Source organism: Adiantum capillus-veneris, chromosome 1 (genome assembly GCF_014529385.1).
Source record: "Adiantum capillus-veneris isolate H3 chromosome 1, ASM1452938v2, whole genome shotgun sequence".
Taxonomy (NCBI): Eukaryota; Viridiplantae; Streptophyta; class Polypodiopsida; order Polypodiales; family Pteridaceae; genus Adiantum; species Adiantum capillus-veneris.
Genome location: NC_140931.1, coordinates 161554817 through 161570247, shown reverse-complemented (window position 1 = coordinate 161570247; position 15431 = coordinate 161554817). Strand labels below are relative to the sequence as shown.

Sequence of the window (15431 nt, the reverse complement as noted above, 5' to 3'; positions counted from 1 at the left end):
TGATAAGATCATTCAGTTTCACTATTGAGCTTGTGGGTTCTACGTAAAACGATTAAACACTTTCAAAAATATAACTTAAGCCATTGAATCCTAGTAAGCTCTCTATTTCGAGTGATGTGAAACAAACAAAACTGAATTCATAGGTAATTGTTGTTATTTTTAGCTTTTGTTGCCATGTGATTATGACTAACAACAAATTGGAGCCGCCACCTTAAGACGCTTTGTTAAGAACAGACCCATTAAGATGTATTTCAAACCAACTTTTAGTATGAAAAAGTACATACACTTAACATCAACACTCTTGAAGAGAGAGAGAGAGAGAGAGAGAGAGAGAGAGAGAGAGAGAGAGAGAGAGAGAGAGAGAGAGAGAGAGAGAGAGCATAGAACATAGAACATAGTCATCAATGCTTTGAAAACTTGGTCACTTAGGGAAAACTGGGAGATACATCATCACCAAATTTTGACCATGTGGACAAAACTCAGAGAGAGAGAGAGAGAGAGAGAGAGAGAGAGAGAGAGAGAGAGAGAGAGAGAGAGAGAGAGAGAGAGAGAGAGAGAGGAAGGCATGGACAAAATTAAAGGATGGAGGGGGAGACAAAGAGGTACGGAAACCACTTTCATAGTACCATACCAAAAGTACATAGGACTTCTCATCCCCAAATTACAATGGAAAAGTGTACTTAAACTTGTCGCAGTTTCAAAACAATTAGTGCAATCAAGGTACTAAACACTTGAAGGGGATTTCATTTTCTCTTTAATGATAAGGCCCATGATATCTTGGTTAGATTCATCTACACCTTCGTGTGGTAGCTTAGGCACTTGTGGTTCATCCTCTTTGGTGTCTTTTCAATGAGACTTTTCTTTAGCCTTTTCATGTGCTCTAGAACAAACTCCATCAACTTCACGTTGCTCTTGCAAGTTTCAAACTACCACAATGGTTTTTCTTTGACTCAAGGATGCAGCCTTTGGTGCAAGACCACACATTGAGGACAACCTTTTGTTGGTCATTGAATGCTTTGACAATTTTGTTGATAACTTGTTTCTTCCTTCTCACTATTGCTTTGGCCACTTGTTTCTTGTCATCAAGATCTTTGTCATGCCGCTCCACTTCAATGTGTGCATTGGTCCATATTAGGGGCTTGTTTGTACTTTTGACATAGCGATCAAGGTTGACAAAAGTTTTTCTCATGCTCGGTAATGTTAACACCACAATTGTGTCTATGGACCCCGAAGCAAAATTGTTGATTAAGGGAAAGAAATCAATGCTACCAACGAGCATTTGGAACTTTATGCTCATGTGTAGAGGACCATCCTCCAAAGCAGTCATTTTCCTCCAAGTAAGAAAAGATAGTAGGATGATTCTTTAGGCTCACAAGTCATCCTGAGCAAAGAGGAGACAAGCCTCTCAAACTTGGAGGAATTCCACTTCATTACTTCTATTCCATGTGCAACATCCAATATAGCTACACCAATGGTAATTGGATCTTTGTACACATTATATTATTAGAACAAGCAATTCTAAATCATACCCAATAGAATACATTGACCAAGGAAAGGTGCTAGAATATTGAGGGCTATCTTTTCTTTTGACAAAGAAACTCACTGTGTCTCTTGCATCATTGGGTAGTGGACCTTGATCAGCTTGATCAGCCTTATGTGCTACCTTTTTTTACAAACAATCACTACACACACCTACAAACTTTGAGTAGACATCATATGTGATATTGTAGTCATTAACTAACTCCTTTTATTTGTGAAGGAAGGGACACACACACACACACACACACACACACACACACACATGTGGACAAAATTGATGGCAGGATGAGAAAGCCATGGAGAAAACTTAGAGAGTGAGAGGAGAAAGTAGAAAACTTGGAGAGGGAGGGATAAAGTTTTACCACGTGGACAAAACTTAGAGATGGAGGGAAGGACACAAAGAGAAAGAGTGAAAGAGAGTGAGAGAAGAGAGGGAGATGGCCAAACTCACTCACATAGGTTTGATCAAGTGGAAAAAGTTAAGTCAAGTGTAGAAACATCCTTACAAGGGTTTTGACCATGTGATTAAAAGTGAGGGATGAAGTGGGGGCGAGAGAACAAGAAAACCATTGGTAAAACCAAGAGAGTCAGAGGGAACGTACAAAACGTAGAAGGGGGTGATAGAGATTTGACCATGTGAACAAAACTTAGGGATGTAGGGAGGGACACAAAGAGAGAGAGAGAGAGATAGATAGAGAGAGAGAGAGAGGGAGAGAGAGAGAGAGAGAGAGAGAGATTTATCATCCACGGATGTTAGATATGACCCATGGGACCATCACAAAACATTACATTGGCTTGTTTCTTCTAAGTGAAGACATCAAATACATATCAATCAAGGACGGAGGGTCCAAACATCACGATAAAAAGAAAAGGAAAAAGGAGAAAGGAAACAAGACCTAAGGAGGGTTGGGCAGAGCCTTTTTAGGGGCTCGAAACTCCTGGATGATGGCTTTACCACCTCGATATACTGCCGATTTACCTTGCTTGTGGGCTTCATGCATCTTCTTGAGCTCATTCCTTTTTATCTTCAGTTGATTTTTTGTTAGCTCCTCGTTGATCCACATCTTTGTCCCTTTGCAGATTCAAGATTGTTGTAGCAACTGCATCTTATCCTCTTTGTCCTTGAAAGTGAGAAGACAATGCTTTGGTGACACTTGTCTATATGTGTCGTTGATCCAAAAACAGTTTCAAGGTTGATGCTAATTGGTTGAAGGATGTTGTTGAGCTTGGTGATTTCTTCTTTGAGAGCGTCCTCAATGGCGATCCATGGCAAGGGGAGCCCACCAATGCAAACACTTATTCAAGTATTTCATCAGCTTAAATAAACCCAAAAAGGAATCACCAAGCTTAGGATCCAAAAAGATGTCAAGATATATTCTTGATAAAGTTTATTTAAGTCTATAATATTGTATTTTGTCATGATTGTTAGCCCTAGGGTAGTGCAGTCCTCTCAAAAGCATGAAATGGGAGAACTTAGCATTTACAAAATGCTAAAGAAGTGTTTCTATTGATCCTTAATTATTTCCCCAGATGTAGTTTTGGACGTGAGGATAAAGAGAATCCATCTTTTGAAATGTTTGACTTTGTAAGAGACCCTTGTGTATTTGTGACATTTATGAACCTATCGCTAAGACAAAGTAGTTTTGTTTGCCACAGCCATAAAATATGCCACCTTAACTCCCAATGAATAGAGCTGCTCAAGACTCACCTATAGTTAGCACTTTAGATATAGTGCTTCTTAATACACAAGTGCCACCAACACCTCAAGTTGTTCCTATACCATATCAAATGTCGCTTGCTACAACACTCGTATAAGATTTTGGACGTGACTAGGATCTAATGGCCTTGCTCAAATATGTGCAACCTCGTTCATTTTTAGGCACGGGTAATGATGTGCCTACCCAACTAGAAGAATGGATAATTCGAATGATGACTACTTTGCTCTTTCCGGCTACAATGCAATTGCTAATGGAATAATGGGGAGAGCTAAGTTAGAAGGACCAACAAAACCATAGTGGAAGCTCAATTGCCAATCTTGCCAAGTAGCACAGGTGACCCAAAGCTAGGATGAGTTAAAGAATCATCTCAAGGAACACTATCTTCCCCTAGACTACTCCACCACTAAGATGAATGAGTTCCTTTCTTGCAAGATGGGAAACACGTCTGTTGAAGCTTACTATGAGGATTTTGTCCGACTTTCACGATATGCTCCTCTTATGATAGAGGAACAAAAGCTAAGTCGCTTCATCCTTGGGCTTGGAGAAGATTTGGCTCCCAAAGTAGAGTCCCTTTGACCTGTCTCACTGTTAGAATCTTGACACGCCCTATGGAAAATGACTGATCAACAGATTATTGTTTTTTGTAATTATTCATTTATTGAGAAAAACCCGACATTTCACCTTTGTAAATATTGGGGCTTATAGAAGTTTCCAAATTGTATCCCAGTTTTGACATTTAGATTGAGTAGATGGTTAAATTGGAACATTAGGGTTTGAGAATTGTAAGGTATTTATACCACTTTTTGACCTTAATGAAAAACCTTTTGTCATTTTAAAAAGTTTGGAAGTCTGTGAGTGAGCGTACTGTGTACGAGAGAGAGTGAGAGCTTCATCTTGACGCTACGCGCGCACCGGTGATCGGAATCGAGTGCGGAGAAGTGCAGCGTGTTGCCCTCGACGAGAGATACGCGCCAATACCTACATTGTGCGCGTACGGTCCGGTTTTGCGAGCTCCATCTACGAGCTTCATCTGGTGATCCGGTGAGCAGACGTTGTCCGATTTTTCATTGCAGCATATCCACGCGTTCGCATTGAGTAGAGCTATACATTAGGCACTTTAGATTTCGGAAATGACAACCTGTAAATTTTGGCTAGACATTTTACGTGATTCTGCACCAGGTGTTTTGGGTTGGGGTTTTGGTTCATAGACTTAGGGAGAGCGACCTATTGGTGCTAGTAGGGTCTCCTTCAAGTTCTCTGGTGTTTCGAGATTGTTTGGTGGGTGTTCAGCTCTAGAAAGCGTTGTAATTCCTCTTATGCACTCCTGAAGGTTGTAGCTTAGACATTGGGTAGAGACCTCTATAGGAATTAGTTAGGAGTCATTCGAGTGTAGGTTGACACCCTATGCTGGCTTCCATGCACCTGTGGGTCGAGCTTCGTCCTTAGCTGAAAAATATTTTTAGGTGAGTTCTCGCTGTGCTGACGTCTGTCGTGGCGTATCCGTCCAACATTGGCACCGCTATCGAGGACGAAAACCTTAGGTAGGTGATCGAGACTAGTCCTTGAGGATAGGTATTCTTTGGCTTGCCAAGAGTCTCGTTTTACATTTAGATAGGATCAAAGGGTGGAGGACTCTCTAGGTCTTAGAGGGAGTCTAGGGAGCGTATGTCTGGCCTAGATCCTTCAACTTAGGTAGACTTAGGTAGATTTAGGTAGCTTTAGTTGAGTTGTGTTGTAAAGAGTAAGAATTTGAGTGGTAGAAGCGGTGAGAGGAGAGCTTGAGAGTCCAGAGAGGCTAGAAAGCAACCAAAACACCATTATGACCATTTCACATGATGAGTAGGAGTAGAGTAAGTAGGACATCATGATTTAGGATCTAGAGCACTTCATGCATGCATACTTGCTTGTTAGATTCATCATAAGGTTGTAAAAGATGCAAAAGTGTGTTTGAAAGCTGAAGTGAAGTCCAAAAGTTACTGTGAGCGTTTCTGATAGAGCTGCAGAGCATCAGGAGCATTTTTGTCAGGAAAAAAATTAATTTTAAGCCAAGAGACATCCTACAGGTAGGATGTCTATAGGATAATCTTGTGGGAATTTTGGAATTTTGAGCTGACCAGTGTGTTCAGAAGGTAGGTTTTACCCTATTTCCACCTAGAAAGTGGAAATTTGACCATATCTTGACAGGATAAGGCCAGATAGACTTGCCAGACATCCTACCTAAATAGTGCCAAGTCGTTATTTTAAGACCAAAACCATAGGATGGCTGCATGAGCATGATCTGCATGATATAGTGAGTGACTGAGAGAGGTTTTATCTCATTTGGGTGAGAAAATTGGGTTCTTAGCAGACTTTAGCACTTTTGACTGAAAAAGACTAGAACAGCTAAAATTGGGGACTTTTGAAATCCAAACCAAAATCTAATCATACCACTGGGTTGCTGACATCAAGGGGAAGTTGTGGGTCAAGTCTAGGGCCAAACAGACCAAAAAGACATCCTACATGTAGGATGTCATCTGTGTGATTTTGCACCCCAAACCTAAATTTGAGCATACCAAAGTGATCAGCACGTCAAGAGGAGTCTGTGCATTGCATTTGAAGCTATTCTGATAGAAAAGACATGCTACGCGTAGAATGTCTAAAGCAAGAAATTGAAGCCAGATACTGACTGTAGGCCTAGCAAGGTGTTGTATAGCCTGAGGCGGCAAGCCTACTAGTCAATTTTGGTCCAAATTGGAGTTGATTAGAGTGATCAAGCTCATCAGCAGGCTGTCGGAACAGATTTTTGATCCATTGACCAGCTTATAGGTGTCCAAATCAAAAAGTAAAAACAACTGTGGACTGAGCACATCGAGGGGAATCCATAGTGCAAGAATCCAGGCAAAACAGAGTAGAAGACATCCTACGCGTAGAATGTCTACTGGGGCTTAGTGAAGAGAAAATTTGACTGAGCTTATACAGTGAGGTTCCATTTGGCTTACGAATTCCAAAACTTCTTTCAGAAGTGAATTTTGACCTTGTTTGACCTTTTGATGGAGCAAAGACTAAATTTTGACTTTTCACGTAAATTGACCAACATCCGAGGGAAGTACAGTTTTAGATTAGCAAACCTAATCCAGAACATCAAAAGTGTATAAAGTACAGTAGTGGTTGAGGTCAACTCTCTAGTTATACCAATCATTACTAAAATCACCTCTAGCGGTTAAATGCTTTGATTCGATTGCCGAAATTAAACGCTTGTGTACATGTATATTCAGCAGCAGCAATGCAAGAAGTTGTGCGGAAACTGATCCTTTGCCAGGTGAGTGGTTGGATTTGTAATAAATTGCATTGCTAAGTTTGATGAATTTAAGATCAGGAAGATACATTTTTAGAGACCAAAAGGTGGTAGGTGACCAAGGTATCTTAGTGTCCACCAACGAGGAGAGTGTAACTCAGGCAAGGCTAGATCCACTAGCACCGATTATTGAGGAAGCTAGTGATACTGACACTTCATCAGACAGACAAATCCTTCTTCATGATGGGTAGTCAACAGCCAGGAGGTTTCACTTATGACGGACCAATGCCAGGAGGAAGAACCTCCCTAAATCCTTTGAATGATTACAAGTTTATTGTGATCTTCTTAGAAGGAACAAACTCGAGGGGAGCCTTAGTTTATTTTGACTATCGAGGACGCAAGTGTATTTGTATTGAAGAAAGGCCAGCTCAGATACTGGAGATAATTTGAGTCTATGATGATGGAGATAGATTCCGAGACGAAGGGGAACCACTATTTGATAGTTAGTAACCCTACAGATTACAATAGATATGGAGATAGCATGGCGATGGGGAAAATGGTTTCAAAAACTCAAGAACCGCCTCCAAACGTCGATCGACCTGGAGCAATTTTTATGTATGATAAGAAAACAACCAGGGTCTCAACTTATAATGATAATGTGGGAATCTACAAGCGTGAGAGCGAGGGAATAGTCTCTTAATTTCGTTGCAAAGAACCATATCCAAAAGAGTTAGGCAAAGACAAGGTTCTTTACTTATTCTCTTATGAAATTGCTATGGGGAAGGATATCGTTTTTGTTGATAGGTACGGGCGAGAATACCAACGTATTCTCCCAGAGGAGGTAGAAAAGGCAACAGTTCCAAGAGCATCAACATATGCCCTCGATGAAGTGCCAAGAGCCACCTACACCCCTAGCAAGTCTACAAATCCCTTTTCAGAGGAGTATGACGCGACCTCACATTCTACCCGACCGCAGACATTCAACAACCAAAATCAACCAGCAACTCAACCATCATTGCAGGCATGGCTTCGACAAAAGAGTGCAACATTGGAACAAGACCAAAACCGAGATGGTTATCAAGCCGCATGAGGGCTAAGGGATTTACAAGAACCACCACTCTATTCAAGGTATCAAGGAGAGAGTAAGCCAAAAACTCAAGGGTCAGCAGAGCGTGGAAGGCCACCCATAGAACGTGTTCAAAGAGATGAACCATCTCTTGCAAGAACTGTTAGAAATTATGGCTTAGGAGCACCATTGGGAGAGGAACTAGCCTACTACAGAAGGCCAGAGGAGGTATATCGACTAGGATGTGGAGATCCAATGATGAGATTTGTAGACCATCGTATAATTAGACCTTCTCAAGTGCAAAAATGGGTAAACAAGAAATACACGGGAAACAGAGATCCGAGAGATCATGTAGCAGCCTTTTTGCGTGTATTTAGAGTTGAAGAGGTAGAATACTTCCCTACCCAATGTGCAAGGTTTGGACTAACCCTAGAGGATTATGCAACTACTTGGTTTGACTCTGTGGAGCATAGGGACTTTGAGTCTATGGAAGAGGTGTTTGACAAGTTTATCGAGGAATTCTCACAAAGGGGGATAGCTCATAATACAGTCTCATAAATCCATAAATTCAAACAGAAAGAAGGGGAATCTGTGTGAAAGGCATCCCTACGACTAAAAAGATATGTTAAGTTCTGCTCTGTGGAAGAACTACTAACTCAGTTTAGACTTATGCTTATATTTATCCAAGGACTAAGGAATGCAGGTCTCCAGAAGGACTTACATATGAAGAGGAGCACGACGTTAAATGAGTTAACTAAGGAGGGTGAGTTCAAGGATCTTGACGACGATTCATCCTCACAACAAAGTGGAAGCAAGTCTTCTAAGACAGCACCAAAAGGAGAAGTAGCTGTAAACTAGGAGTATCTTGTAGAGGAAGTGCTCAAAAAGATGAACTTGTATGCCAAACCCCAGGCTAAACAGCCCAAGTGGTGTGCTATTGAACAAAAATGAACAAACCATGGGACGAAGGAATGTTATTATAACAAGGGATATGTTAGAGAGAGACCTTATGCTCCCCAAGCTCAGGTAGCATCTCCTCAAGTTCCACCGATGCCTAGGTATCAAGCATGCAACCTACCAGGACCTGTAGGTATAGAAAGACCACAACCAGTGTTGGGGCAACAACCACCCCTATCAGGTTTATGACCAGTTGGCATAAGATACACACCAACCATAACCGAATCGGAAGAGAAGGCTTTGGTGCCTATGCACGCATATTATGAAGATCCCAATAGATATGCCATAAATCCTATCTATTATCCATCAGAAGAACCCTCAACACAAGAACCATGGAGCATGATAGGAAATACAGGACCACCAACAGCTGCACAGGCACCAGGAGAAGGAAGATATAGATTGGATAAACGAACACTGTTGTTCATAGCCAACGGAGGTATGAGCGGGCCGAGACATGCATACCAACAAAGAGGAGCTCAAGGAGCACCTCAACAGCCTAAATGACCCTGCTACAAGTGTGGTGGAGACCATTGGCTAAGAGACTGCCCTCATGATGAAATCATTAGAGTCAACGCATATTGCACCGAGTGTGGAGTTACTCATTTGATTCCTGATTGCCCTAAGAACCTGAGCAAAGGAGAAAAAACTACCTTGAACATACTAGAAGCAGTGCATTCTAGTGGAGGGTCAGAAAACGAGACAATCATACCTATTTAGGCAGTGACACAAGCCCAAGCTCAAAGAATGATGAATGAACCCATAATTGAAGAGCCAAAAACCAATGCCCCAAGTTCTGAAACGAAAAATCAGAGAAGCACTTGGAAAGCTAGAAAGGCACGTATGAAATCTAGGAAAGAACGAGAGCAAACTGCTCTATCTGAGGAGTTAAAACACACAAAGGATAGATTAGAGCGGTTAGAGGATCTTGCTAGCATAAGCTCACACACTCTGGCAACCATAGCACCCAAGGAAATAGTAGAACTCAAAAGTGCAGGGAGGATCAGTACTGGTGGCAGACAAGGTAAATGAGCAGTTAGATGCACTTCTAAAAGCTTACGAAGCCAAACTAAAAAAGAACCAAACCCAAGAGCAAAGATGGATGACTTATCTATATGATGAAATAGAAAAACAGAGGTTGGAAATGTGTAGAAAGATGATTGAAACAGCTCAATCTTTAATAGAAAACCCGCTTGGTAAACCTGCAAATGGGCATGAAGTACCAGCTCCAACCCCTATCAAACCAACTTTAGAGAAACAAGTAGAAACGAAGGAAAGACTCACGAATGCCTATGAGTTTAGGGGAGAACCTATCATAGTGCCAAATACAATAGATGAGGCAAGTGACGGATTCCAGCCTAAAACATTGGCAGAAATGGGTAAGGATTGTAACGGTCTAGATGATCCGTGGAAGCAAATCGATGAGGCCAACGAAGCTAACAGGGCACGTTCCCACATGAACAACACGAGAAAAGAGAAAAATGAGATCTTACCTCCTATTGAAGAATTTGAGGCAAGATCACAAATGAACTTTGATATACATTCACAAGGGGGAGACCAGGGATGAATTAGTTCGGGGCACAACCAACCAGACTCGCTGAAAACTCTACCCTCTTACCTAGGAGAGTATGAAGCCAAGTCTGAGGTGAGAGCAATTCCATCTCAAAGACTTTCTTCTAACAAAGTGATGGATTCACAAGGGTTGATTGAGTTATTGTCCACCTCGGTGGCATGCACAATTACATTAGCCGAACTCCTAAGGTTACGACCAAACATGTGGATCACAGTAGGCAAATGCCTAGAAAAATTTGGAGTGAAAGACCCCACCTCTAAGCTTCAAGAAGGGATCAGAGAATTGGACAGGCCTCAACTAAACACTAGGACAGTACCATTAAACAAGATTGGAGAGTATTGTGAGGGAGAAGATGGAAACACCACACTACCAGTAGAATTCCAAGGAGTAGTTTCCAAAGCTATCCTTGATAGTGGAGCAGGAGTTGCTATCGCCACCAAGGAAATCTGGAAAAAATGTGAAAAACCAGCTTTAAGAGCTACCCGAATGAAATTGTAATTGGCAGATGGGTTCATGGAGAAGCCTCTAGGACTCTTAGAAAAATTAATTGTCACTTCGTGCGGAATCGAGTATGAGCATACATTTGCAATAGTCGATTTTGACAAAAAGAACAATTACGAGATCATCTTGGGAAGACCTTTCATGAGACAATTAAAGATGGTCTAGGATTGGGGTTACGACCATATATACCTCAGACATGGTGAGACAACAACCAAAATTCACCTGAAAGATCATAGTTACAAGGATGTGAACCAGACACCAGTGGAAGAGTTTGATTCAGCTACAGTGGCAGGATCGGAACTCCCAACATGGTTAGGGAAACAAAAAGAGCTATGGATGTGCGAAGCTTCACATTGTGGGAGCTTAAAAAGAGAGGAATGCGTCTTAAAAAGATCAATTGAGGACAAGGATTATATTCCGGACCTTTTCCTAAAGATGCCTTAGAACCTCTGGAATGGGAACACATACTAGCAACATTGGATATATATGCCATTACAGATAGTCTAACAACAAAATTTTGCGATAAGGATGGCTATAATGAGCTACCCTATTACATGGTAAGCATTATACCAGGAGGAGATGAGATGGTAGAACCACCACAACAAGAAGAGTTTCATAACTTCTCTGAGCATCTGGAGGTAAATAACGATGCAGATAATGAGTGTTTAGACAACTCAAGTGAGCGTCGGCAGAAAACAGAGAATATCAAGTTTTATGATTTTTCCAATCAACACCCTAGACGCCAAGAACGCTATAGGAGAAAACGAGCAGAAAACAAAATAAGAGAAAACCTGATGCCTAGGATAAAAGATAAAACTCACTATCTAATGCTTGTAAAAGCAGAGGATTGTGTAAAAGATCAAATATTAGGAAGATTCTCAAAAGTTCAAAGGGAAGGAACGCGAGAGGAAATAAGACAAGAACGGAAAGCTGAAACAGAAACAAAATCACAAAAATCTCAAAAATCAAAAACAAAAACAACAAAAGACCCAGAGTGGGCCAAACTTGAGCGTAAACAGAAATACCAAGAACTGAAACGGTCTTTACGAGAGAAATGGACTACTGAGGGAGATAGTGATGGTAAGGGGAGTCAAAAAAAGGAAACATGAATGTACCATCACACTATCGAAAATTTACCATCGAAGACAAAAAAATCATAATGACGCCACCAGTCAGAGAAAGAACAAACCAGGGATCTTACGATGGGCCAGAAAATGCAAAAAGGATAGACCTCGCTAAACTAGGTGAGAAGCCTCAGCCGGTCTATATCGCAACTGATTTAGAGCCTGAAGAGAAAGAACTGCTAATAGAACTTCTCAAGAAGTATAAAGATGTGTTTGCATGGTCCTACAAAGACCTCAAAGGAGTTGATCCATCGATATGTCAACATACAATTCCTTTGAAATGAGATGAAAAACCTAGCAAACAGCGTCCTTATACACATTAGGAAAAAATTGGACCCCCTTGGGGCTATGTAGGGATTCCTAATTTTAAGGGATTAAAGCTAATTTTGTAGGGGATGGAGGGAACAAAGACAATAAATAGGGCTACTTTTGTAGCTCTCTCTCTAAATTCTCTCTAGATAGGAGAGGGAGGGAAAGTAGGGAATGAGGGTGGTAAAGTAGGAGGAAGAGGGGGGATAAAGTAGGAGAGAGAGGGGAGTAAAAAGAGAGAGGAGTAAAAGTAGAGAGAATAACCATTCTCTCTCTACCTATCACCAAACAAAGAGAGTAAGTAGTTATGACAAAATCCACTTTTCAGTTCGTGCATCAATTCACTCCAAAAAAATGAATTTTTTATAAAATCTTCAAAATGGATCTTTTAAGCTTTCAAAAGGTCCCTATATATATATATATATATATATATATATATATATATATATATATATATATATATATATATATATATATATATATATATATATATATATATATATATATATATATATATATATATATATATATATATATATATATATATATATATATTTACATATATATATATATATATATATATATATTTACATATAAAATAGTATTTTTTTAGAAGAATCTAGCTTTTATAATCTCCAAATCTAAAATTCCTTGGGTTCCTCTCTACATTAATTCCACAAAGAGAGTAAGTAGTTATGACATCTTCCACTTTTCAGCTCGTGCATCAATTCACCCCAAAAAATGATTTTTTAATAAAATCTTCAAAATGGATTTTTTAAGCTTTCAAAAGGTCCCTATATATATATATATATACATATATATATATATATAACAATATTTTTTTAGAAGAATCTAACTTTTATAAGCTCCAAATCTAAAATTGCTTGGATCTCTCTCTACATTAATTCCAAGAATAAATAGATAATGCCACATCATCAAAACGTCCATCTAATAAAGCTTAAAAATTGAAATTTTTAAAATTTAAAAATTTCCCTCCTTTGAGCTCAAAAATTGAACCTATATATGAAAAAATATATTTTTAAGTCTTTTTATCCCAAAAATTGTCTGTTTATCCCAAAAAGTATATCTTATCATTTTTTTTCCCCATCATAACTTTTCACCATGTCTCTTCGCGACATAACCAATGAATCACCTGCGCCGTCATCAACTAGGTCACTTAATGTCAATCTGCGTCTACCGATCAAATTTGCTCCCACAAAAAAAAATGACGAGAAAGCATCTCAACCGGCATCTGTATGACGGTTTCGAGGAGAAACCAATGTTGGCTTGTGGCTTGATGGAGGGTTGTATCCAAAAGATCCGCTCGTGGGCTGTTATCCGACATTCCGTACACTCCCAAGCTTAATCAAATATGTGGGAGAAGGAGAACGTGGTCTTCTTGGGTATTGTAAGAGATTGGACTCCAATCACGCAGGTGCGTCGACATATTTTCGACAACAATGTCAAGTGTTACACATTCATTCCACAAATCTCCAACAACAACTACATTCCATAGAGAAACAACTCAAAGATCTTAAAGAGGAGATGAAAGCTACAGAAACAGAGGTAACTAAGCTACAGATTGCAATGATGCACCTAAAAGCCACTCCATTTGGCATGCGTGAGCGTAAGAGGGAGTTCTCTTCCATTGAAAACTTAGCCTCTAATGGAGGGGCACGTAAGAAGCGGATCATGGCAACCAGGTATTTTTTTTAATTCACAGTGTTCATAACTCTCAAATAATTTCCATCAATTTGTAACTCGGTTCACCTTTTGAAATAGGACATATATACAAGATGTGTGTGGAAGTTTTAGACAAGAGGACCGTTGCAATCTTCTCCTAGGATGCATCTCAAAGGAAGATATACTTTACATCATAGGTTGTGAAAAGGCCAAACACATGAAAGATGCCATCACAAAGGAGATCCTAAAAAAGATCTCTAACCTTGTGTCTGCGGATGATTTCCAGAGAGCTTGTGATGAGGTTGGGATCAGCACAAATGCATACCATGCACTTCATGGATTGATGAAAGATGCATTACGAGAGCAAGTCATCACCAAGAATTTATTTCCTATTCCACATAGGGTCCGACTTGCAAAAAAATCAAACAATGATCTCGTTCCTGAATCCCTTGGCGAATACAAACACATTGAAGGATCCATGGTGTACTCTTCCACGAATGCCAAGTCACGTGGTAATATAAAGGGAGGCAATACTATTCCTAATGGGAAAAAGTCTTTTAGTTATCATCAATTCAACAATAATTTTGTTGACTTGAAACGACTACAACGAGCTATGGTTAAATTTTATGCTTTGTCTCCACAAGGTAATACAAATTGTAATGTCATTTTTTATTTGTATTGAATATCATTTAGTATAACAATTCAATTCCTGTGTTGTTTCAGTACTTGGAGAGAAGCTCATATTTATTCTTAATCTAGATGAATGTCAAATTGTCAAAGGACGGAGATTGGAATGTATGAGTGTGACACTCATGAATGAGGAAATGTTTTTTGCAAAAGTCGATGCTATCAGTGATCATTCTCAGAAACCATCATTTAGTGTACAATCGGAAAGAAACATGGTGGTTAGGTTGAAGTTCCGAAAGAGACTCATGAGGTGTTGGCATGGGTCTTCTCTATGATCCCGTGGATCACAGAGGTTATTAAGGCACAACTAGAGGGAGAAAAGCTAGAAGTAGATGGAGTAGGTACATTTGATGTTGAGTGGCACTTAGGAGGTGATCTAAAAAAAATCAAATGTATACTTGGGTGTAAACAAGGTGCTTCATCACTTCTTCCTTGTCCATATTGTGTACGAGGATACAAGGAGAGTACTCGTGGCTCCACGTCTTCAAAGAAAAATGTCAAGGGAAGTCAGGCAACAGGGTCAATGGATGATGATGCAAGGGATTGGGTGTGCTCGGTGTTGAAGTGTCCTATCATGTAGGTCCCCAATCGGTCAACAAAAGATAAAACATGGCATCCCATTATCAAATTTCCAGTTACAAATGTACACTTTTGCACTTTGCATGCCTTTATGCGTATATTTGATCGCTTGTTAACGCTTCACATAGAGTACGCTTTCACAATGAAACCACTTTCCAGATCCGTGGAAGCCATTGGAATAGTTGAAGAAATTCTAAATTTGATTGGATGTCATGGTGGCAATGTTTCTATCATCGGTGAGGTGGAAAATATGCATGAAGTGCCACAAAAAGTATCTATGAATGGTGTGAAAACACATAGGTTTTTCAAGAAACCAGAGATGCGAAAGGAGAGGGGTGAGGAGGATGCTCCATGGGAGCTATGAAAAGCTCTTTTCAAGTGTGGCACCACTTGGAGTTAGTGCTTCAAATCATGTGGAAACCCC

General features: G+C 40.0%; 1 pseudogene; it reads left to right on the top strand.

The window, feature by feature from the left end:
• The first annotated feature begins 13180 nt into the window (after nucleotides 1-13180).
• LOC147465912 (uncharacterized) lies at nucleotides 13181-13774 on the top strand (annotated as a pseudogene).
• The last annotated feature ends 1657 nt before the right edge of the window (nucleotides 13775-15431 follow it).